The sequence below is a fragment of the Haemaphysalis longicornis genome, unplaced genomic scaffold (genome assembly GCF_048455015.1).
Source record: "Haemaphysalis longicornis isolate Haplotype H1 unplaced genomic scaffold, Haemaphysalis longicornis Haplotype H1 scaffold_5, whole genome shotgun sequence".
Taxonomy (NCBI): Eukaryota; Metazoa; Arthropoda; class Arachnida; order Ixodida; family Ixodidae; genus Haemaphysalis; species Haemaphysalis longicornis.
Window position 1 is genome coordinate 5,516,383 of NW_027526385.1, and position 24,168 is coordinate 5,540,550.

At 45.9% G+C, this 24,168-nt stretch overlaps 1 long non-coding RNA gene across 1 annotated transcript; it reads left to right on the forward strand.

Annotated features, from left to right (window-relative positions):
• The first annotated feature begins 227 nt into the window (after positions 1 to 227).
• Positions 228 to 15,266, forward strand: LOC144137834 (uncharacterized). Its single transcript, XR_013315741.1, has 3 exons — positions 228 to 1,246; positions 5,086 to 5,228; positions 15,088 to 15,266. It is a non-coding gene; the product is annotated as an uncharacterized LOC144137834 (long non-coding RNA).
• The last annotated feature ends 8,902 nt before the right edge of the window (positions 15,267 to 24,168 follow it).

The following is a 24,168-nucleotide window of genomic DNA, read 5'->3' on the forward strand; positions in this document are numbered from 1 at the left end:
GTAACACATTAAAGTAAAAATTTTTGCTCAGAAAAATTTTGTATGTGTTGCAATTCCATCGCATTGAAATAAAAATTTTATAACCATCCCTCTTCGCACTGCGCTCGGACCGCTAGGCCTTCAGTGAGAAGAGGTCGGGAGTTGCTGTAAGGGGGAAGGGTCGATCATCTTTCGATCATCTTTCGAAAGATCGAAAGATGAAGAGAGTCGAAATAAAAGTGTGCGCGTGCAAGCATGTGTCTTTTTTTGACAGCAAAGCTCTTTTACCTGTTGATTGCGCGTCAATGAACAGAAAGAATGGCAAAAAATGTTGAACCCACGTGAGCGTGCGTCTCGTGTTGTGATAAACAACCATGTTCGCACCATAGGTCTCTCTACCTCCCCTTCCAAATCGGCCCTCGTGATCATGACGAACAAGAATGGCAGAGCCCCTGATCGGGACCTCATCATCTCCATCGATAATACCCCAATTCGAAAAACACACTAAAAAAATTACGCCCACCTCCCCTCGCGGGAACCCTGGTGTGATGCGACGCTGAGGGGGGTTCAAGCGCAAGCGGAGAGCAACCGTCGACCGAAAGGCCGCCGGAGAGCGGCACACCCGTTATATGCGCAGCGCGCCCGAAGGAGAGGAGACCGCGGAGAGAGAGAGTGCCGCGGCTATGACGCAACACAATCCAACACAATCCACTTTAATCCAATCCAAGTCAAGCCAATCCAATCGAATTCAATCCAATGCCCCTCGCGAGAGAGTGTTCGCTATCGGAGAGGAGAGGGGGAGAGTGGCTGCGGACAACAACAACCACGGCCGCTAGATGAAAGGGCATCCGACTAAAACCCGCCCGCGACCGCCGCCAAATCGGCCTAAACGCACCAAACTATGCTGGCAACGCTGTCGTTTTTGCCTAAAAACGTCTCCAACTTTGGTCTGAAAAATCGAGAGCCTTTGGCCGTGCTGACAACATTGTTTTGCGCATTTCTTGCTTGTCCGTCCGCACGGGCCGTCATCCCTGTTCTGTGGGGCCGTGCTTCTCCCTGCTTCTCCGGCACCGTTTCGACAGAACGGCCGGACGGCCTGTGCGCCTTCGTGGTTTGGAATCGCAGCTTTTACTCCAACTGAAGTTCCTAGGGTCCTACCGAGCCTCACGTCAGTCTGCGCCTCAGCTTCGACGGCGCAAAGTCGGAGACTTCGCTAGCTCGGTTTCGTGGCCGTCAACGTCGGTGGTAGCAACAAGCTCGTGAGGAGGTAAGTGTGTAGACTTGTCACATCGCCCTTTTCATACGGAGAAGAAAACACACAAGGTGATGTTGCCTTTAGTGTTCGTGGTAGAAGTGTAGGCTAATTTCAAAGTGGATAAGCTACGTGCCATTTCTTGCGAAAGCACACCCGAAACACACGCTAGTGTCGTGATGTTTTTCTTTTTTAACTTACAGGCTCATATGCGTAACTGTTGGCTAGAATCTGCTGTGGTGTCACTATGCTTACCACTAGTGGCAGTTATTACATGGAGGCTTACTACGTTCCCAGGCAAAAATTTGAAGTGGGACCACTTTAAAGTGGGATATCGAACAGGGACCACTTGGCAAGTGTGACCACTTGGGCAAGTGGTCCCACTTGCCAAGTGGTCCCTGTTCGATATCCCACTTGGCAAGCGGTCCCACTTGCCAAGTGGTCCCTGTTCGATATCCCACTTTAAAGTGGTCCCACTTGGTAAGTGGGACCACTTGGTAAGTGGGACCACTTGGGAAGTGGGACCACTTGATAGTGGCATGCTGGAGGCCTTCGGTGCGAAGAAAATCACAGTTTTGCTTACACGTTTGCACGATTTATTTTAGGCACCCAATCAGAAATTACAACTGGTACTTCTTGCCTTCTCGCAGGTCCTGAATTTTCTGTTACACAAGATCAAAGCAATCTAAAGGGTTAGTTGGTCTCGCATGATTAGGAGGAATGCACTACCAACAGGACAAACCGAAAGAAATGGCACACCAGACATTGCAGTTCGTCCCGCTGTTAATGCATTTCCTTCTAATCATCGTAAAAATTATATCATAATGTCCCATGAATGCTCTGCTTCTTGCTGCTCAGTGGGTCGCTGTTCCTAAAAAAAAGGAAAAGGAAAGCATAATCAGGCACATGTTTGCATGAAAAAAAATGCTGCTGCTTACAAAGGCTTGTAGCCAGTCTTTCAGTGCTAAGCTGCTTTTTAGTTTTGTAAAAGGTAACAAGTTTAAAGCAAGTGCATTTAATGTCTCACAGGTGTAAATAGTACACCAATCTGTCTGTACACAGATGAAAATAATCCCATTTCTAGCTTGATTATAGAACCAGAAAGTTCATTTGTCTAGAAGTATCTCAACTAGAATTTTTCTAGCTGAAGTAGTAGCTGCATCCTAGATAGAACAATTTGCAACACAAGCTGGATTGCTGGAATTTTTAGCTGCACATCAAGCTACAAAATTGGTCTTTTCTTGCAGGGCAAACATGATTACAAGCAGGAATTATTTAATTTTGTACAGACGAATTCTACTTTCCAGTGTTATTTTCACCTAGACATTGTTTGTCTAGCTAAAATCACCACAATATCTCGCTGGAATTCCATCCTTTCTGGGATGCAATGGATGTTGGCCTATTGCATCTATTGGTTCACGTTACAATAAATCAGAGAGTTTCCAAGACGACGTGGTCACATGGCCACTCAAAAACCGCAGAAATATGAATGCTCGTTGATCAGTTTTATAAAACAGAACAAAAGTATTCCACGGGGCTATCGAATTTCTCGCGCACTCCTTACCTTCAGAGTCCCAGAAGTTGCATAACCATCAAATTATTAATAATTAGTAGCAATACAAATGCAACAAACAACACAAAGCCCAGTAAGCGTTGTGAAATCTACACCCCCCCCTTCCGCCCCCCCCCCCGTGACTATGTTAATTCCCCGCGAGGCCACGCACATTTCTCCTTCAATTTCCACGTTTGTGAACTCTATGCCTCTGTGAACTCTAAGACAGGCGTCGCGGTATGCGTGCCGTAATCGTGAAGCTCGCCAACAAAGTCAGGCGTCGTTAAATTGCCATACTCGCTCGCCGGCGCACGGCGCGAACTCTTTCTCCTGCCCTCGCATATTAATTTATCGCCCATCCACTTTGTAAATTCTCATCTATTTAACTACACCTCCTGCGTCCTGATCTCTTGACTACTTTTCTTCCCGCACAACTCCGCCAGCACCCGGTCGACGCGCACGCTGTCGGGGCGCGTTGGCGAGCGAGTACGGCGAGTTTCACGAGGACGGCACGCATATACGACGCCCGTCTTCGGGCCGCAAGGCGGAAGATCACGACGGCGGCAGCCAGTCTCGCGAGAACAATACCTGCGAGGCGCACTGCACGGAATTCACAGTCTCGGGTAGGGGGGGCGATTTCACAAAGACTACGAGGCGCCAGCAAACACTGGCTCCCGCACGCACGTGCTTCACTTGAACCACGAAACGTGGCTTACACTAATAAAAGCGCAGCTCGTTGACCTCATTTTTAAAATCTACAATGTTAAAAAGCGTCGGACAGCATCCGGCACCAGACGTCACAGTTTCATTGGGAAAAGAAAGGTACCTACCTCTTAGTACGACCAGTCAAACCCGCACACTTGTCACTTCGCCTTGTGCGGAGATATGAAAGCTTGGAACATATGCCGGCGCAGAAGTTCTTGCGTTTCCCGCAGGTGACGTACTTGCTAATAAACACGATGCGCGGCATCGCAAAGAAACAAAACACGGCGGTTGCACGCTAATATAACTGAAAACGCGACCGCGCTCACCAGTCTCATCCACAACATACGCCATTTTGTGACGTTTTTGCATGTGTACGAAACTGCCGCCGGGGTTCATGAATCGCGTTAAAAAGGCTAATAAGAAGTTTTATATGGCATATGCCTTGCAATAAAATTATAACACAAATTTTTGACGTCGTTTAATTATGTTTAGCCCTCATTTTAAGCTTTACAGCTGCAACTTTATCACATAATCTAAATACGACACCAACCCTAACAACTGCCGCACAAAACACTCCCGCTCATTTTGCAAATCAAGAGCACTGATTGTAGGCCATGTAATTTGAAAGCAGCCGCTCGCGATAGCACTAGCTATTCAATCATTTATACCTCAAGTAGGTGTGCAAACACAGTCCTCAACTACTGCCGATTACATGGGCTGAGACGAGCGGCGCTATCGCGAGATGTGTCGATGGTTGCAACTCTCTTCTCGGTTCATTTTGATCAATGTACTACACCTGCGCACCTGCGCTACGGCAGCAACGTTACGGCCGCCTGAAAAAATTTGTTTCTGCCATACTAGATAGCAAGTAAGATGTCTTCGAGTGGAGTGTGTGGTATGAGATTTAAAAAAAACGAACTAACAATAATACGGATTTTTTTCTGTGAATATTTTCGAAAGCTATTTCCACAGTATGGAATAAAACAATCTGAAATTGTTATTCGATCGACATTCACATTGGCTACTTCGGGATAAGAGGGTAGTGGGGGAAAATCTACTTCGGGATAAGGGGGTAGTGGGGGAAAGAGGGGTTATGACCCAAAACCAGTGTTGTAGAAGCAGAAGTGCTGCACTTAGTCACTATTTCACCTCAAGTGGGACCTGTTCGGGCACCACTTTGAAGCAAGTGGTATCTGTTCGCGGACCACTTGCAGCAAGTAGGACCAGTTCAGCTCCCACTTTGAACCAAGTGGTACCTGTTGGGGGACCACTTGCAAGTGGCACCACTTGCAAGTGGTCCAACTTGCCTCAAAGTGGCACCATTTCAGGTCCCACTTGGTGGCAAGTGGGACCACTTCAGATCCCACTTGGAGGCAAGTGGGACCACTTTGGATCCCACTTGCAGGCAAGTGGGACCACTTTGAATGAAGTGGGACCACTTCGAAAACCACTTCAAATTTTTGTCTGGGTTAACAGCCGTAGTAAGCAGAACAAGGGTTTTAGATTGCACGCACAAATGTAAAGCAAGCAATGTTTCGGAGACATTTATTTCGTATCATGTGTCATTGAGACGCCGCTGACTGTGCTTTCGTTACAGGGGCTGATAAATTTCCACCACAGTCCCAGCATGTGTACGAGTGGCTGATCGGTGACCTACTGCGTTTCTAAGAGCCAGACCTACCTCAAGAGACTGCTTGACCATGCCTTGGCATACAGGGTGCCACTGTTCTCATTGCGGATGTAAGTGTTTAGCCGAATGTGCGCTCCCGATCCTGTTTTTCGTAGACAGTGCAGTGCAAGTATATTTCTGTTGCGGAGCCACATATATTTGTGGCGCGCGTGCGTGCGTGCGTGCGTGCGTGTGTGTGTGTGTGTGTGTGTGTGTGTGTGTGTGTGTGTGTGTGTCGATACAATTTGCACCTGTCCTCACAATTTCTGTTCTAATTTTTTTTAAACAGAATGGAGAATTTTAAGCGTTTGTATGCAGGAGTTGGAAGATGGAATTTATTTCACGGAATGCATGTCATGACTTATTCTGTTGGAGGGAAAGCGCAATAGAGATACTTGATGCTTTCAATGAACAAATACTGTGTAGCATGTGGTGGGCCCACTTAACACACTCACGTTTGATTCCCGACAGTTGGTGTTGAGTGTACGTAATGCAGCTGCTTCTCTTTTTCAATTGCTATAATCGCACTACAAGGGTTGCTGAGCATGGTCGTTTTATAGGTTATTGAATTGCTAAAGATTGCAATTTACTAACGTAATTGCACTTCAGCAGAAATTTTCTCAAGCAATACAAGTGTGGTTTCGAAATTCCAGGAGTCTCGTAGGCAATCAAAGAATAGGTAGCAATCGCTACTTTTCGCTAACACGGGGAACTTCTTGGCCGGTCTCACATCACTAGACGAGAATTTTTCTCGCATTGCTCATGCTATAGCCATCGTCCTGAGCCCATTTGTGTACACTGTAGAACAAGAACTAAGGCCTGCCTGCTGCATTTCCAATTGCTGCTATCTTGCTTTGTCCATATCCATTTGTTACCCCTGGGTTTTCTTCTCTCACACCCCTCCACTGAATGGTGTCTTCTTCAGGCCTCTCGTTCCTTGGTGGCATTGTCATAGGTGTGAGCAAGCTTTCATGCGACAAAAGGTGCTTTCGAACGAGTAGGTCATGCCAAATTCTTTGATGAAAAATTAATCCTGAAAGCAATGTTTGACTTCGATCTTTACATACAGGTGCCGTCATAAGTGGAGCACGGGAGCTGCGGCCGAATTGTATCGGAGCGCCGTGTAGCTGCACCGGCGGTAAATGAAAGCACGAGAACACGCATGTGCGCCTGCCGACGGCGATAGCCCATCTGTACTTCTCAAACCACTTTTTTTAACCTGGCTTCAAGCATTGTTCGCAGCATACTGGTCTCGGCGATGGCGCTGATAGCGTACACACGTAAAAATATTTGAATGAAAAACTCACTACAAATTCCCGTGACAGCGCGCCGCTTCTCCGGCAGCTGGAAGTGCGCCAGAGACGCTGCCAGAATCGTCTCTGTTATCGTTGCCGAGAGCGGCACTGTGCTGCGAGCAATGCTCGAAGCCAAATTTAAAAAGGGGTTTGAGAGGTACAGATGGGCCATCGCCGTCGGCAGGCGCACATGCGTGTTTTCGTCCTTTCATTTACCGCCGGTGCAGCTACACGGCGCTCCGATACAGTTCGGCCACAGCTCCTGTGCTCCAATTACTTATGACGGTACCTGTACACAGTCACAGACTGATTTTTTAGATTGTCCAATCATTCAGACACGTCAGTGGCGCTGCCGTCCACCCTATTGTGCCACTGTATAATGACGTCTGAAACTTAATATGCTGAAGCCATTCACCATCTGATTTTTCTGACTTTTTGTTTGCCGTGACGAGAGGTTAAAATGGGAACAACCGCAGGATCCCTATTGCTGTTCGCTTTATCCTACAGCCTTCAACTAGAATTTTCATGTACCACCCTCTGCTAACCACTTTTTTTTTTTTACTTCATATTTTGGCCATGCAGCATATGAAGAAAAGATAAGACGGTAGAAGAGAGAGAAGGGGTACAAAATCACAGGTAGTCAGGAAATTGATGCCCACAACGGAGAAACTTGTGATGCTTCCATGTGAAGGAGGAGAAAGAGCAGGCTCAGAAGAAGTTGTCCAGTGCCAACCTCCTCTGAGCCTGCTCTTTCTCTTCCTTCACATGGAAACGTCACAAGTTACTTCGTTGGGAGCATTTACTGTGCGTTAGATATCTGCTTTTGGCATTTCTTTTTTTGCTCTGACCCTGGTTTCTACATACGATTATTACCAGTGAGATTTCGTTCTCTGTGTACATTCGTTTTTTCAACTGCTCTCACATTCCCTAGAAAGTTTGAACAATTGGTCAGCGTGTTCATTCATTTAATCTTGCATAACATATTAACTAGAGATGTGCGAACAGGAAATTTCGAACTGTGCATAAAATACAAATAGCAGAAACTGACTGGATTGAATGAATCAAATATATTCGAATACAGATATCTTTTTCATTGTTTATAGAGTTTTTAAAACAAAGTGACAAAAAAGATAACCTAGGCAGTCGTCAGGACCTGAGGCATTAGAATATTTATGTATCGCTAGGAAAATGGTACAAGAAATGGCAAGTAAACGGCAACCACATGCAGCGACGGCAAAACGTAACTCAATGGGTACAGCAAACTGGTAGTGTGGATGACGGTGACAAGCGAAAATGTTTATAACCAGGTTGCTAAGGGAGTTGACAGCAGAAGGCGACGGGCTGACGCCGCCGCTTGCTTTTTGCTGGACAGAAGCAGCCCACAAGTGAGCAGCAGTGACGGAAGGCATTGGCGGCAGTTTGATCATTTTTTTCACTTGTTGCTGTCACTCGTGCTATCTGTTTGGTGTACCCATTGAGTTACAGTTTTCACGTCGCTGCGTGTGGTTGCCCCTTAAAAGATTAAGACAGTATGGAAAGGCAGTGGAATGAAATTTGGCACACCCTGCCGTGGAAAATGCAGTTTCCTCAACATGTTGTGACCAGAGAAATTATACAGTTGGCTACCATTAGTACAAAGTCCGCAACAAAAAAACAGAAGGCACAATAGCGCATTGCCATTGGTCCGCAAAAATCTTCTCTTCTTGGTTTTGTTTTGTTGCCTATTCGAATGTGACACAGCTTGCCGTGATAGCTCAGACTTGTGGTGAAAATCGAAGCCTGAAGCTTTCACCGCGCAAACTGTTGCACGGAGCTGTGCGCAACAAAGAAGGTTGAGGGCCTCAAAAGAGAGATTCTTAGACTGGCACAAGTCTCAAGTGACCGGCTGCTTTATCAGGTATGCGCTGCCTCGGTTGTGATGGTGCCAACATTGCAGGACACGGCCGGTGTTTTGACGCTTTAAAATTTCCAATTTTATCAAGATGTGATGTTCACCTTGATGCTTTTTATTCGAAATAACTTTCAATTAATCGAAAAATTGGGTTTCAGCTTTAAATTACCAAGCAATTTCTTCTACTGAATTGAATGTAACATTGGTGGGGCAAGAGCATTGCTTCCAATTACCTTAAAATTCCAATTAGGTGATGATCAAGCGTCGACTGCATTTGAATGGCTTGCTCCAGGCATTGAAAAGAGGTTAGGTACGTTAGTGGTTGGTATGACCTTTACTTTAATGCAAGCATTCCCAGCAAGTAATAAACCTTGGTTTCTCACTCATACCACCATATTGATGGGAAACTTCTTTCCAGTTTATAAATTTTGCCCAGGTAGCGTTGCTCCTCAGCCAACATTGGCTGCCAGAGTTCCACTCTTGCGCAAGTCTTTTGTGGTAGGCTTTCTTGCATGGCTTCGGCGTCGTGCCAAAAAAGCTAGCACTAAAGAAAATGTCATGCAGTGAAGCTTGGAAGTCTGCATGTCATGTGGCAGAGCCAACTATTATTTCTGTATTAATGAGCTGCAAACCTTATCTGCTCCATGAGGATAAATATTTAGTGTTATAAGCAGTGAAGAGCCACTATATTCCCTGGGTACACATGGAGCATGGCTTACAAGGAGAAATAACATACAAAACGAAAGCAAGTCCTTGGTGGCTCCACAACACTGCAGGGCACCATAGCCTCCCAGCTGAAGCTATCAGATTGCGTGGTATTCATCGGAGCTGTCTGGGGACCTCATGACTCGTGCCTCGACAGTGCACCAGGCGAACCTATCAGTTTACGTGATGTTTGTCGAAGGTATTGGAGTTACTAGCACCGTGTCTCGGTATGGAATGTGGTTCGACATCGGGTGTACTGCTAGATTCTGCGCCAGCTAATACAACATATAAATAGACATCTCATTTTTTAAAATGTTTATACCCGTGGTGGACTTACTTCTTTTACCCATTTTTAACTGTAAAACTGATGCTTCACTTAATTATTCTACTACTTCGAGTAAAGTGGATCAGGAAATTTGTAATGCAAGTGAAAGGTGTCGTGACCATACCACTTTTTACCTTCTGTCTTGCATGCTCATGCTCCCAGCGCTGCTGCAACAGCAAAAAAGAAATGTAAGGAAAAACAGGAAAACACACTTTTTAAAAATGAAAAAGGGCTGGAGTTATACAGCTGTATATCATACTCTTCCTGACTGGGATAGATTGAACAAACTTCAGAACCAACCAAATTTCAGAACTGTTCAGCTACAGAAATAATTTCTTTGCAACGCAGCTTGCTAAGGCAATCTGCTTGCCATTTCTTTTTTAGAGCGCACCTCTTAAGAGGCCAACTGCACTCAAATTTCACCTCGACCAAATTTATTTTAATGTCTAGTAAGTACCCCCACATCAGCTGGGACACGAGTGGTAGCCCCGTGAACTGCCTCGTTAATCAGTCAGAAGCGTTTAAAAAAGCTCCACCGCAGACCACGCTGCACCTGCCGGCAGATTGCGTAAACAGCCATGACACGCCTATGACGCTCCAGCTGACGGTGGCTTCTTCCTCTGGCCAGCCATGCAGCTAGAGAACCGGTCAAGCTCTGCTGCGAACACTTCACCCGTTTGCTGCCCCGCACGCCGTCCGGCCGCTCGCTGGATGGCTGCAATGTCATTTTAATGGCCGCGCTCTCCTCGATTTCGGTTTCAAAATCGCCGGTTTTTGCTGACCGCTTGCGGCGCCCACACGCGTATTTCAGCCGTTGTATTTTGCATCTTGCTTTCTTTTTCAGCAGACTATACGGAAATGGTGTTTTCAAGAGGTCGAAATTTTGAATGCAGTTGGCTTTAAGTGCCCGCTTGACTCCTGTGGTTTCGTGTGGCCGTCGACTTTGTTGTAACCGAACGAAGAAGAGGGCACTGGAGATAAATGAAATAGAGCAAGCAGGAAGGCGGAGGAGGAAAGTAAAATGAAAGTGTGAAAGGGAGGGCAGTACGCAGAGGCCACGCGAGACATGCTCAGTGGCACCGAGGCGCTCACTTCCTGAGACACGATCACTTCCTGAGACACAGCAGCTACACGCTGTCGCCGAGAAGACTGCAGTTTGCACTGCGCTCCAATTTTGCATTAGGGAGTATCGTATTCTTGAGCCGTCTTTTTTTCGTTGATGATTATTCCTAGCGCAGTGTTCAGAAAAGTTTGCAGTATCCTAGTTTTGTATCATGTTTACTTTTAGCGCACCCAATGCAGATATGCTGCTACCAATAATCTCAAAATCACACACCGTAAACAGCTCACTGCAATTGAAGAACAAAACACACTTGGTCTGCCGACAGTATTCAGCACATTTATTTTGCATTCCGAGTTTTCGAATGATACTTCAGCTTTATGTGCACAGAGGGCAAAGGTATCATCAGGCTGGACTCCAATGTGCCAGTGTATTTTTCAAACAATGCTCCAACCATACTCAAGAAATCGCTGTTTCTGAACCAAAAGAAAAAAAAACAAGCTATTCTTGGTTGCCCGCCGCTTTTCTTGTTTTTTTTTTTTGTCAGATTCATAGCTTGTTCTATTTCACCCGTTTGGAGAATGCAGAAATTTGTGGAAGCTTACCTCAGGTGTTACATACACCTGATGGAACATAGCTTGCACCACATGAAAAAGACAGTGAAAACGTGACTGTTACCAATGGCTGGTCACACATAAAGGAACGTATAAATGCGGGGCACCAGCGGCATGACGGAAAAAAAGCGCGCTTACCAACCGAAAGACAGCGTAGCTAAATAACATGTTGTCACCAATACTTAACAAGAGATTAGGTCGAACACTGTATACAAATCTGCTTGTATGCATTTAAAATTTGCCGCCAATCTACCATGCTGAAGCAACTGCTACAAGCACATTCTACAATTGCTACAAGTGCACCATGATTTGCTACAGCGGATTTCGCGTTTTTGTGGATTAATACCATGCTATTTTGGCTTTCTCTATTACCATTTCATATTTGCTTTCTTTTGAAGCTTAACGAGTACTCAGATCGCAATAATTTTAAGTGGCCGCTAAATTTAGCGAAATGTCGATGTTGGTCTGGTAACATTGATGTAAACAAACATTCAAGATGGCGGCGCCCATGTATGCTTACGGCAATTGAGTTATCGAACTCAAATACCGCTTATTCGTTAGTTACGGTCTATAGTACGCTGTTTTTGATCTTAAGTGACGCACCCGAAGCCGGAAAAGCTTCGGAGCCTAGCGGTTCTGTACAGCTAACATGTGTAAAGTACTAACATTAGCCAGTGGAAGAGGCCGAACTGCTTACCGGTGTTGTCGCACGTCCCGTGGCTGTAACTTGGTTGCTTCATTGGGGCTCTTCGATTTACAGTCTCGGACTCGCCGTGGGTAGTCCGCGGGTAGTCCGAGGATTCCCCGAAGTCAGGGATACATGGGAAAATCGAATGCCGGACTGCTTCTCGGGGAGTCCGCGGTGAGTCCGAGACTGGAAATCAAAGAGCCCTACTGTTTGCGGTTGCGCCGTTGTTTTTATAGTACTCCTTGGATGTTCAGGCATGATTTGCAGTCAGTGTAACTTGCCTTGTGGCATCGATTTCGTTAAAAACTACGTAGAATGACCGTTACGATGTGCCGATGTTCGGATCAAGAACTTGCAGTGACGATGCGATGACGATTGGATGTCTTGCGAGTAACGATTGTGCGAATCAGTCAGTGATCGAATATTATCCTCTAAACATTTAAATTTGATTAAGTCTGATTTTTATGGGGTTAAAATTTACGAATAAATTTGTGTTAACGTATGATCCCATTGGACCGCGGTAAGGCGAGGGCGACAATCGCAAAAATTGCTCACTGCATCGGTGGCGCAGCTGGTTGTGCGGACGTTCAATGGGCGTGTGTAGCGAAAATAAGAAGTTCATTAAACACTGAAAGCGTGCGTAATAGCCGAACATAATAGACAGGACGAGATTGCAATAGACGTTTGCATGTCTTGGAACATGCAGTGAGCACCTTGCTTACACATTGGTTGACTTCCCCGACCAAACGAATATGGTGCTTTTTGCTTAAGCTATCACGTATTACTTCACATGGAGTAACCTGGAATGCTATACTCGTACACTGCAGGGTTTCGTAACGTTCCAATGTCCATGCAATTCATCCAGTACCAGCACCCCACTGTCACTCAGCTGAATGCTGGGAGTGCCACATTTTATCAGAAAATGTGATGTGTACCTGACTATATCAAAATTTTCCTGTATCCACAGTACAAACGTCAGGAGTTCCTCCACCACAATTTCATCTGGCTAGTCTTACCTTCGTGTGGTGTTGCAGTTGCCAAGGCCAAAATGCATTGGCTAGGAAGCTATACACAAGTTTATGTATCTGGCCTATGCCACCAGTGCATATGTATACAACATATGCTGGCACACATATATACATGCACCAGCATATATGCTTACAGAATGCAATGCATGCCGGATGAGAAAAATTTGTTTACCTAATGTGAATCGATGTGGTAGCGCTCGAACAGTCACTAAGCACTGCTTAGGGCATGTGTAGCATGTTAAGCACTGCTTAGTGACTGTTACTTATCTTGCTTTGTGCAACTAGTTGAGCCACTATTCTGGGTTCAACACTTCATGATGACCTTGGCATTGTTTACTCTGCGAAGTTCTAAATGCGTGATAATGAGCACTAATATCACCTGAATTACATGGCCTCTCTCCCTGAAACTATTGGAAGGTGATAAAGGCAATACGCTACCCTACCCCCAGACGATAAGGCCATGTAAGCTGGATCCTGACTATATATACCCTAGCCTCCTCCTCTTACTGCCGTCTCTGTGCAGTTACTGCACTCTCCATTGGTTCTTGCAGCAACTGCTGTACCTAGCATACCCGACTCCCCTGGGCATTGCCTAGAAAAGCTCGTTTGCTCACTTAACATTCTTTCGCTCTGTGAACTTTTGTTATGCCCTGGATGCGGTCTAACAGAAGGGAAAATGTTTGGGCATGTTGGTTCATACTCTCACGAGAAACGTAGCGCAGTAAAAACAGAATAAGTCGAGGACCGGACAAGTGCAAGGTTTCAACAAATGCTTTATTGCAGGGCCAGCACATATAAAGACATCTGGCTCGTAAGAGGAGAAAATAAAAAATAAATAAACAACAAAATATGAGATAAAACCCGCCACATGCCGCCTACACCAGGAAATCAAGCTCTGGCTTTGATAAAGCCACAGACAGTCTACGGACACACTGATCACCAGAACATGCTATCTCACTTGCTTCCACAAGTTTCTCGTCAGCCCAGAGCAGTGGTAATGCAAAACAATTGTCTGGTCGTACATGGGATAACAAAGGTTTCCCGATACACACATTTTACAATGGGCAGCCAGGTGGCTGTTAGTGGGATCAATGTCTTGTTCACAGCCCCGAACAGGCTTTTGGGCTTGTGCAGGTTAACCTGCCTATAACGCGTGTGCAAAAACCAGTCTGCTCTAAGCTGGTACGCAGGGGGCATCATGCTGTCTATAAAATTTCACTCTCATGTGGCAGCGACTATACTGGCCAAACAAGCAGATATTTGAATGTCCATTTAAGAGTACAAGAATAAAGTAAGCAGCGTTGCTACTGACGGCCAGCGGGCTGCCCATTGTAAAAAGTGTGTAACGGGATACCTGTGTTATCCCCTGCACGACGAGATGATTGCTTTGCATTACCACCAGTCTGGACTGACGAAAGAACTTGTGGAAGCAGCTGAGATGGCATGTTCCGGTGATCAAAGCATCAATAGACCATCTGTGGCTTTACGAAAGCTAGAGATTTATTTCTTGGCGTAGGTGGCGCGTGGTGGTTTTTGTCTCATCTTTCGTTGTTCGTTTTGATGTTTTCCTTTCTTTCTCTCCTATTATGAGCCAGATGTTTTTATAAGCGCAGGTCCTGCAATAAAGCATTTGTCGAAAGTTAGCTCTTGCCCCGGCCTCACCTTGTCCTTTGTTTCTACTGCACTGTGTTTTCTGTGTGGTCTAACATTGTTACACTCTTTTTTTCTGTCTTGCAAGTCACTTTTTTGTTCCATGCCCATTGACCCCACACTTTGACAAAATGACAGATGCGATTCGATAAGGTAGGGCACCTACCAAGCTTGGGCTAAAATTTATCCGTACTACTTGCATCACTACACGCCGTCAAAGCCGCCACTGACTCGGGGCAGGAGCCGCACCCCGCTAAGGAGAGGGTGGGGAACAATGAGCGGGATCGCAACTGTGCTTACAAGAAGATGTGGACCTCACTAATGTAAGAAAGTCATGAAGTAGTGCAGCTTCTTATGTGCGACAGTTATGAACTAGTAGAATGCCACTGTTTCTGTTCCACATCATCATTCCTTCCCTCGGTCTTGTCATCCTTGTCATGCTGGCCATGCAATCCAGCAAGATGAAGAGAACACACCTCCCTTCCAAAGGGGCAATGTTATGTCACCCATGCCTCATTGACATGAAGCCTCCATTAAGGAGTGCATGTGTGTTTGCTTATGCATACTTGAAATCGCAGTGTGCCCTGCAATCCTTTAAAAGGAGAAATTGATTTTTTTTCCCCCTGCAATCCCTTGTCTAACTCTCACTGCACATTTTTTTTTTCTTTTGCCAGCAGGGAGCCACAAGCCAGGTAGCAACAAACTTGGTGCAGATTGGTACCACTGGTGTTGTGTCCCTGGAGCGAGTCAAGAACTTCTGTTCGTGGTCAGCGGGGTAGAGTGTCTCATCTGTTTGAGCTTTGGACTGGAGCCATGGCACTTGCAGAGCAACAAGAAGAAAGCGATTGTTGTGGAGCAATTCAGTGACATTATGTTGATCATGCCCTGCCAAAGGGCACAAAGAAAAGTTTTACGAAGAGTTACTGACACTGCTAAACTTTTTTAGCGTGTGCATATGACAGTACTTAGTGGTGCCTTGCATCATTCAGCACTGAATTTTATCATTTTGGCTCTGAAAGAATTTCTATCTCTGTTATAAGAAATTTTAAGTTTACATTGCTGTCAGCACATATATTTAATGAAGCTTGCTTTCTTTTCCGTACAGCAGTTAAAATTTGTAGGTTAATGCACGGAAGCCATACTTGAGCTGTAATGCATACCATAGTTGCAGACTAGCAACAAGAAGAAAGCGATTGTTGTGGAGCAATTCAGTGACATTATGTTGCTCATGCCCTGCCAAAGGGCAGAAAGAAAAGTTTTACGAAGAGTTACTGACACTGCTAAACATTTTTCTTAGCGTGTACATATGACAGTACTTAGTGGTGCCTTGCATCATTCAGCACTGAATTTTATCATTTTGGCTCTGAAAGAATTTCTATCTCTGTTATAAGAAATTTTAAGTTTACATTGCTGTCAGCACATATATTTAATGAAGCTTGCTTTCTTTTCCGTACAGCAGTTAAAATTTGTAGGTTAATGCACGGAAGCCATACTTGAGCTGTAATGCATACCATAGTTGCAGACTATCGGCTAATTAAACTAGTTGGTGCATTAATGTTGTCTAAGACTTTGCGCACGAAGGCAATTTTGTTTGCCTTCATAAGAAAAACGGCTGCTCTAGAAATGCACACCTCGTGCAACTGTTTTAATGACAGCGGCGGAGTGAGGAATGTGGTTAAAAAACTATTGAGAAGGGGTTTATGAAAAACAGTTTTGCTCCGACCAACTTTATATACAGTGACCTCCCATGCTCACCGATGCCAAGTGTTTTTTTTTCTCCTTGTTTGGCCTTTTTTAGTTCTTTCCTATGCCAGTGCACCAGCTTGTGCTGCTTGTGATCCCCATTGAAGCATTGTGAGCTATTTGTCCGCCTGTTGTCAATGGTATTTCGCCTCCTCCTCAGTTTGTTGCACTTATTATAGGCTCATTGACACTGCGGCAAGTACACCTGTGGGCTCGACAGTGTGCTTCAGTGAATCGCTTTCTAAATGCGAAAATATTACTTGCTATGTTGCGAAACGCTTGCACCCGGTCGGTGTGCACAGAATGCACATTCAGATATTGTCTGCAAAAAGCGTCCACAACAGCTGACAATTTCCTAATGCATTCCTAACATTCCACGTCACAGAACGGTGCGCACATCCATGGCATTCCATGGATGGTTGTTCCATGGCGTGGACCAGAAAGAAATAAACAAGAAGCACTTGGTGTGCACTGTTGCATATACTGCTGCAGAAAAAGAAACATTTGGCACTTAGTCAATTCCGATTTCCTTGCAACTTGCTCCGTAAGACGTGCAACACCAAAATAAATGTGCTTCAAATAAATTGCTCCCGCAATCTTTGTTGGCCCTCTGCTTCAGTCGAGGCAGTGCCGCAGCAGCATGGATAGTGACTCTGTAATGAGTGGCTGCACCGAGTGCACTGTCGGGATTGTAGGCTATAGGCGGCATTGGCGGAACGCTCGACAACAAACCAAGCCATAAAAGACGCTGTCGTGCTCTCATCCTGTTAGAATATGATGAGGTCCTGTGCAATTTTCTTGCGTTGCACTTTGACTCAACCCGATGGTTTACTGAGCAAGGCCAGCAGCGGCATGGCAAAAGCATTTTCTTTTTGTTTGGTTCTTATCGCTTTGGTATACGGGCGTGGCTCAAAAAGATTTCACGAAGATAACTATGTGTACGGTTCTCATCGCCGGCCCTGACCAGGGCCAACTCTCGTATACCCAACTTTGCCATTTGTAGGGCTGGCAAGCCACCTTGAGGACGGTGCTACACGAGTGGCACAGTTTATGTGAAAGAGCCGCAGCCCCTGAAGAAGCTTGGATCAACTAGTGCTCCTGCAGCTGGAAAATTGTTATGCTCCCGCGCAAGAATGACAGCATTTCCATGCTTTAAATGGCCAATTTGGAAATGCTTTGCACAAACTCAAGCGTTCCTGTCAAATTTCGCATGTGCACAAATGACTGTCACGCCAAAAGAAAGCTTCTCCATGTAGAGCCAAGGTCGGTAAAGGTTATGAATGTTTGAATGAATGGGAATGCTCAAAAATTAATGGTAGTCGAGCCAGACAGTGTGGTACCCGTGTGGTTTAGTTGTATACGTTGACTCTTCCATTGGTGAGAGTCAGGTCTGGACGAGCCATTGTATTCTAGGTGCTGACCGGTGATATACATACTAACTAGAACGGTCGGTTGTTATTGGTACAGCCACTACATTTCGTGCCAACAGTCACTGTGAGCAAAGTGAAGCTGGTGAGGTTGGAGATTATTTAGCACCACCTGATGGAGTGCGCCGTCCCTACCCAGCAATTTTCAGCACGCTGGCCCTCATTGTCGCCGGCTGCCATGGGAAGGTCGCTATCTATGAAGCCAGCCTGGTTTTAGCCGCAGCGCAGTAAAAAAAACAGCGCAAAAGGAAAGATTCTTTCATTCATCCTCTTCACTAACCATACACATAATCCACATGGATTATATGTGTATTGTTGTTGAAGTGCAGTTGCAGCATGCCAGGATTTAATTTTGAATGGGTAGTACGTGTTTGCCTCTCATGGCCATTGCTATTCTTTCTGGTTCCTATAGTTTTGTTTTGTACACCTCATTGTAACCACACAAATGGCGTGTACAGTGCATTTGTGTAAATAAAATTTATTTACAAGTGCGATTCCTTTTCTTGTGTTGCACCTTTTCAATATAGTTTGTATCTACTTGTCCAAGTGTCAGTCCTACGAGTAACCTTCATCGCCAGGTCCTGCCTAACAGATTAAAATGAAAATATGGCAGCAAAGCAAGTCATCAAACCTACTTTATTTTTCACTAAGTGCATACAGAAAATTTTCACTGAAGAACTGTCTGTTGGTCTGTGTACACTAGCTGGCCGGAAAGGCCTCCATGGAAGTATTACATATTGAAGGAGCTCCCATTCGTAACATGACTGGGACAACAACTCGACCGAAATGTTTATAGAGGTGGCACAACTTTGCACTGCTACAAAGAGCGTTGCCTACCTGTCTGCTATTTTTGTCTGAAAAGGCAATATCTGGTGTACACCATGGTTTGCTCACTGTTGAAAACAATACCCCAAATTCTGAAAGGCTGCAATAAAATAACACTGGCCTGTCAAAGCAGCACTAAATTTTTGAGTCTTAATATTAAAATCTGAAAGTAAAGGTCCTATATTGGTCTATGTAACTGAGCAACCCCGACAGCTGAAACTTGTACCGTTTTTGTGTGTGTGGGAGGGGGGGAGAGGATTTGTTCAACTTGTGTGCCGAAGCTGCACATGCACCTCGAAGCACACCATATTGGGGGCTATGGATCAATTTTGACTACTTGGGGACCTTGAAATGTGCAGCAAAATCTCTACACAACGGTTTTCTTTTTTGCCTCTACCAGAAAAATGGCTGCCATGGCTGGGATTGAACCCACATCTTTGATCATGGCAGTGAAACATCCTAGCCGCTGGGCCGTTACAGTGGGTAGTACATAATGGTTTTAATTTAAACTGGATCTATTTTTTGTTAGCAGAAACGTAATTTAAAACAGAACAAAAAGTGGTTTTGGTAATTTTTGCTTGCATCAAAATACCTGCTAAGGTTCCCTACAGAACGCACACCTCCTTAAGTTGTATCAAGCTATAGAACACATGGCAGATCCTGAAGACGTTTTTCAGAAGATCGCAAAATAGAGACCCACGATTAAGGCAAATGTGTTATCCAAACTTATATGGACTGAGCTTTCAAAATGTAAGTAGTGAGAAAATGCGATACCCTGGAACACATGAACGCAATAGCCTAGAAACTTCTAACAGCACCTCTAAAGTGAGTGACCTAGCGTAAATTATGCTGTGTTTTTCCTATTTTGATTATGCCTCAGGCAGGGCCACATTTAGTCAGGAAAGCCAGCTTGCAACTGTGACGTCCGGCTGGATATCACAGGTGCCACGCATGTATACCTCAGTTAATGCTATTTTGCTACTATATAGAGCAAATGGCAGATTTATGCTGTACGCTTCTTCTATCCGAAGTGCAATTTTACCGTTCTAGGTATTCAAAATTTACGAACAGAGCTATAAAAGTTTGCTCTGCCATACAACATGCTATCCTTTAAGCTTCACCACAACGAACGCCTGTTCGGGTCGGCTTTTCTGCACGACAACTAAGCCTTGCAAGAAAGCCTAATGCACGCAACACCTTGAGCAAAGCCAGAGTGGTAACTCTGCTGTACAGTAACTGAAGTGGAATGTTACCTGTGCAAAGTTAATAAGCCGGAAAGAAGTGTCCGGCCAATGGGATGGCATGAACGAGAAATTGAGTTATTACTTGTTGGCTATGCCTCGGTAGCATACTGGTCCTAGTAGGCATGCATAGCAAGGGCCTTATTTCAATGACTGGAGGGGCTGCAGCCCGTCAAATATACTTCTATTCAGAGCATGTTGAAGAACCCACATGTCTCCAAGAAAATGTGTGCCAAACTTTTTTCACTGCTCCAGTCTCTTATTCACCTTTTTTTTTGTACCATTTCTAAATCAGTGCACAAACTCTACATGTCAGGTTGTGATTAACCAATTTATCTTTTCTCTCTCTTTGAGCTCTGCTTTCAAAGCTGTAAACACGCTAAATCAATGATATTCAGTCGAACATATTTTATTCCATCTGCAGTCACTTTTTGTATTCGTGTGTGATTTGCAGCACACAATTTGATATTTGTACACCCCTGCAAAAAGGCGTATCGCAGGAGTAGTAAATCTAATTTCTTTGAAGGAAGTGGAAGTTTTTTTTTCCCAATCTGAAGTAGCGCACACAGCATGCTTTTTCTGTAAATTACATACCCTCCATTATAGAAAAAAAGAATTTGGCAGTCGTTTGACTTCAGTGTGTGAGTAGTAGCGCTTGAGCGGGGGAAGCACAGTTTGATTATCGTTCTGATTTTTTTTTTTGTTCAGACTGACGAGTGTGACACTGAGCATTGATATCAGTTGAAATACTTTGCCTGTCCACCCGTGAGACTATTTAGCTTGCAGAGCCAATGCACTGCACGAGTACGAGGCAATAAAGCCGCAAAGGCCGGAACCCGGATATATATATATTGTAAGAAAACTAAGCTTGAGCTCCCCGCTTCTCACAGTCGGCGGCTGTCCTCTTTGCTGTCTTAGTAAATTGACCACTGGTTGTGCTCAGCTCTCTTTTCCCAAACCTTCACGCCTCTACACCAGTTAAGACGAACTCCATGAATAGGATGAACAACACTTTTGCTTGTTTGTAACATCCACAACGCAAAAACCTCAGCTTAAAACAAATTTCTGGTAATACATATTTTTACGGTTTCCTCGAGTTTGTCTTAATGAGCGTCTCCTGTATATATGCTCTACCCTGCTCTCCTTACTGTCGTTCTCTATGTATCCTGTGCAGCTACGCCTTACTAAGTGGGCCCAGATGGAACCCGCTTGTCTTTAGCGTGTAAATGAGACGCAGCATAAGTTGCTCTTCCTTTGGTTTTTTTTTTCATTTCTTTGAATGGCCAATTTGGAAATGCTTTGCACAAACTCAAGCGTTTCCGTCGGAGGGGTTCGGCTTTTGAGGCACCAGACACGTCCATGAATATCTCGTGGTCAGCCTCCCTAGTGCGTGAGCACTAATAATACCCTGCCCTTGCCAATCCTCGAGTGGGCACGTGCCATTCTTCAGCACACTTGCACACAGTTTGTCGTAAGAAGCATGCTAAGCTCCTTGTTAAGTGTGTGATGAGACACCCTTGACTTGACAAGTTTACATCAGCCAAACGACCTAAAGTAAACGACCCAGGCTGTTTCATTGCAAAGGTTGTAATTGTGTACCCAAATTGATAAACAAAAATAGCGGAAGGAAGCTGTGGTGTAATGGCACATTAAGTTTGTATCAAATGAAGGAGAATAATATGTGAGTGAGACCCCTCTTTATCAATCTACTCTAAGGAATGTGCCTTCTTAGATAAGTTCTTTTTTGTGTGTGCTCTGGTCGAATGCTTGTGGCCTTTTGTTATTGCTTCTCTCATACATGATGGACATACCCTAAATAAATCAGTTGCAAGTAGCATCCGTCCTGTTAGTTCAATCCTGGGTGATTTGGTATAAAACAGCGCCTCATCCTAACGCCAAATACAAGCATAAAACAGCGCGGCACTTTTCTGCTGTGTATGTCTTTGTACCTACCTTGCTGAAATTAATAAGCGATGCAGGCATCATAGTGGGTAGCACCAGCCACATGCAGTAACTAGAGCTTCTATGTACAGTTAAAATGCATTGTCCGTTTCCTTGTTCACCCTTCGCACTAACTTAAGATTACATGCTTTTTTAGATTCTTCTAAACTGAACACAAATGCTGGCACACGAAAAATTATGCAACGACTAAAGATCCCACAGGCTAGAATACACTACAAATTCAAACAGACTTGACAAGCTGATGCACTACAAACATACCGAAGCGGAGCTTGCAGGCTCTAGTAGAATGAGGTTATTCATATAAGTCCTGAGTAATAAGTCACTATTGCTAGGCATATTCCATCACAACTACGAGATAAAAGTGACGGCCGGAAGCACGCCGGCTAATACACGAAGAAGCACAGGCACCAATGTCGAAAGCTTGCAGGGAGCGTAAAGCTCGCCTTCCACTCTCCGATTCCTTGGCACAAACGGGTGGCGGTGCTGCACCAAATGCACCAAGGTGAGCCAACTTCACACAAGGATCGCACGGAGAACACTCAGCAGCAGTTTGATGAAAGCAACCAGCAAGATGGGCACATTTCCGGCGCTGCACAGTGGAAATCGGCTTCTTCTGTAGATCGGCTGATGCGCGATACCCGCTTCTAGGTTCTGTAGTGCTGGGCCGTGCTGGGCAGCATCACAGCAGACTGCAGCGACTAAAACCCACGACCGGAGCCGGTCGTGCTAAAACCCGCCCGCAACACGGTCGTTGTTCCGGGCGCGTTGCAAGTGTTGCCAGCATAGCCATGAGGGGCAGCGTCCAGCGTCGGTCGCGGTCGGAACAAATCAGTGTTGCCAGCACGCGTTTCTCGAGTATGCTGGCAACAACGTCCGGTCGGCGGGCGGGTTTTAGTCGCTCCGGATGAAAGGCGTGCGCTCTCATCCAGCGGCCGTGCAACAACGGACGCACGCGGACAACAACGGACGCACGCAGGAAGGACAGGGCCGCCGACAAGAGATGCTCTGAGCGTCGCATCTAAAATTCTCAGTCTTACAGCCTTGGATGACCAGCGCGGACTGATTGACCGGGCAAGACTTATCGCAGTAGCAAATGGGGCCCTGGACTAAGGGCACCACTGTCTGAGAGCTAAATAATCTGACTATTATTTATAATAAAATTTTATACTACTACAACTTATCGCTACTCCGGTAGTTTACCCTACACTTGGAGCTATACATTCTCTGATCGAGCAAATCATCCATCTCCTGCACCGCGTCACAAATTGCCAGTGTGGCTTACACGAACAACACCTCCTACGTATTATAAATGCTTTTACAATGTCCAGCATACTGTACACAGTGCCATGTCCAGCATACTGTACACAGTGCCATCTATACCTGCATCACACGCCCACCCAACTAACCAAACTAGAGCTAGCTCTCCGTAAGCTATACCCCATAGCCCTTGGCGTGCACTAGTACGCTCCTACTACCGATCTTATCAAGACCGGCACATATAACACTTGTGGGATATATGAGGGGTTCCTCGAGGACCTTGCCAGCACTCTGGGGTAGGCCCCCACGCTAGCTCCCGGCGTGTCAACCACGCGGGCTCCCATGCCTACGGCAGCCCAGCGAGGTTCGCCGATACGAGCACACAGTAGACAGTAGTGCCGAAGCACAGCCGTTTATTTGGGGAATCCCAAATCATGCGAGCACAAGGCTCGACGGCGTTCACGAATCACGCCGTCCGGGTCGTGACCGCGAGCGGGAGGTTCGCGGTCACGACCGCGCGGGAGGTTCGCACGTATCCATCACCGCCGCCATGTCCCGGCGATCTCGCCCCGACCGGGTCTCCGACGAGACTCCCCTCTCCCACGCCATACGTTCGCGCCGCCCGCCCCCGCGCGCTTTGCCCGCACAGATCGGATCGGTGGTGCCATCTCTCGGGGGACGCCGACAACCAGCGGAGCGCCGGACCGGTTTCAGCGCACAAGTCTCTCCCGAAGCGCGCGCCGGTTCGGGATCGCGGGTCGCGGTTCTCCACGATTCCCACGCACTATCGAAGAACCTATTCCGATAGACAAACAAGCCCAATGTCAGCGCCTTAAGACATCTCTGTAGGGTCGGGCACTCTTGCAGGCGATGACCTACCGTACTGCGTCGCTTCCTCCAATCCCCATAACTTATCCCCCTTTGACCACGTTTTCTCGTATACGCATAGAACCCCTACCTAAGAATATGAACTCCTCCAGGCATTCCCCACACCGCCTTCTACGCTGTAAAGCCTCACCAAACGTCTCTCCTTTCTAGAGAAGTAGGGTTCTGCCATGATCATTTGTTATTAGATGCAAAGCATCTCTTGCTCTCGGCTCCGTCGTCCGTCGTCCATCCATCCGCCGGCCCAAGAAGACACCGGCAACACTGCCGCTCCATCATCTCATGGCCGGGCTATGTCCCTCCCTTGTTGTGGCGCCGTCCACACCCCCACTGCGCATGCTCAGCTCATCTCGGGCCGGCCCAGGAAGACACCGGTAACACTGTTGCTCCAGGAGCCATTAAAGGGTAAGACACC